Source organism: Pteropus alecto, unplaced genomic scaffold (genome assembly GCF_000325575.1).
Source record: "Pteropus alecto unplaced genomic scaffold, ASM32557v1 scaffold81, whole genome shotgun sequence".
Lineage (NCBI taxonomy): Eukaryota > Metazoa > Chordata > Mammalia > Chiroptera > Pteropodidae > Pteropus > Pteropus alecto.
The window spans coordinates 18,077,272-18,079,655 of NW_006433378.1; positions in this window are offsets into that span (position 1 = coordinate 18,077,272).

Sequence of the window (2,384 nt, forward strand, 5' to 3'; positions counted from 1 at the left end):
AACATGCCCTCCCCTCCCACAGCTGTGCCCATACCTGATGGGCTCAGTACAGTGACTACATTGGCCTACAACAAACACAGCCCCGTGTGCTCAGCTCTCACAAGGTCTGAGAACCTGAAAGTTAGTTTAAATTTCTAAGAAAACTGCTGTTTTTTTTGTGTGTTTTATTATATGGTTTTGTATAATTTTATTATGTGTGTGTGTGTGTGTGTGTGTATGTATGTATATATATATATAAATGTGTGTGTGTATGTATATGTGTGTGTATATTATATATATAAATAATTATTTTAGACCAGAACATCTTTTTTTAGGGGGAGCAGCAAGATTTGTATCATTCAGACTTGCCTCTTCTTTCTATGGGGGGTGGGATTAGCGGGCCCAAAAATTTCAGACTGGTTGGTTAATTGTTTCTAGGAGAGATTGAAACAGCAATTAGGTTAAGTATTAAACCTAACTTTGGTATCATGGGCTTTAGCATAAGCAACATCATTTGGGGCCTATGATTTTTCTCTTTCACGCTTTGATAATGTTAAATATCTATGTAGTTTTATTTAAAAGGCATAGGAAACCAATAGGTTAATAGCATAAATTGATTCTTTGTTTAAATATATTCAGAAAAGTTTAGACACATGCTGAAACACTAATATATGATTTCGGTCTTCCAAAGTATAGTATATTATTGACAAAGACTAAGTGGAACTTTAAGCAAACATAAGCAGTTGGGAGGGTCTGTGGAACAAGCTAGGGTTTATGAAATTTCACGTACTCTAGCAATCTCAAGAACCCTACAGGAACAACTATGGTTCTAATTTACCCTTCCCTTTTCTTCCTTTTCCCTTCTCTAAATACACCTTCACTACCAAGGGACGCAGGCCAGAGTGTGCTCATGGCTTGCCATGTCTGCATATGATGGGTTGCAACCCTTGTTTTTCTCTGAATAAATCATTTTTGATGATAAAACACCTAGTCATTATTATATTTTTGTCCAACATTGTGCATAAGTGAAAGTAAAATCAAAGAAGAGATTAGAAAATATCTTAAAAATTGACAGCGTGTTAAACATATTAAATAATTTGACTTGAAATACTATTTCTTACTATATTATAAGACATTTAAAAAAGATATCAACCTCAGTCATGAATATACAAGAGATAATAGCTTAATTTAGAGTACATATTAGAAAAATATATAAATGTATGCATGTTTGATTAAACCATAATGCCTTCTGACCTTCTCACTCACAAATTATTACTCAAACCAGGAGTATCATGTTCAACCTCTGTTGATAAATGAACATCCAAAACTATAGAAAAGTTTTATAAGAGTTCGTTTGAACCAAATTTTGGAGGACATGCCCAGAAGCAGGATCTCAAAAGACTGAGAAAATGCTCCGAAGAATGGCACTTTTGCAGTTCCTTTTATGTATTGGGAATCAAAGGAGAAACTGTAAGAAAGGTACATGAAATTCACTGATGGTAGATGAAGGGAGTAGGAGAAAGCAAAGTGGGGAAATCTCTAGGATTGGAATGAATCACACTTGTTTTACACTGGTGGTTGCAGGATAGTTAATAATTAACATGTACAGCACATAGAGATAGCATGAGGGCAACAAGATACCAATGAGGGGTTCTGTGGTCTTGTGCTCTGGTGCCTGTGAGAGATCTAGAAAAGAAAATCACTTTGACATTTCAAAGCTATGTTATCCTAGATGCATAAGAATGGTGGACAGTGTTTACATAAGGTAAAGATTGACCTTTTCTAAGAAAACTATAAACCTAGGATGTGACTAGCCACCATGGCTTGCCCAGTTAGGAATTCATGATCAGACTACCCTGTGTGGTTACTTTTAGTCACTGAGCCTGTCACGTCTTCTGTGTGGCCCTTGTGCGCTTGTCAGTTTCATTATATAGCCCTTTTTTTTTTAGGGTTATTTAGTGTTCCATAGCAAATTACTCCATATCTTGGTAACTTAAAAGAATTATTGATTTTAGTGTGCATGAAATGAACTCAGCTGGGTAGTCTTTGCTTGAGGTATCTCTTAAATTGACAATCAGAAGGTGGCAGGGATTAGAGTCATCTGAAAGTTTAACTAAACTGGACATCTAAGAGAGCGTTTTCATTCATATGTCTGGCACCTCAGACAGGATTTCTGAAGGAGCCTATGGAAGAGCTCTCTTTCTTTATGCAGCCTCTCCACATGGGTGGCTTGAGTTTCCACACAGCTTGGAGTCTCAGACTAGTGGAGCTTTTAAAATGGCAGCTGGCTTCTCATAGAATACACATTCCAAGCGAGCAAGAAAGAAGTATGTCACATTCTACGGTCTACACAGAGCCAGCCCTAATTCATTGTGGGTAAAGATTACACAGAAATGTTTTTCTGG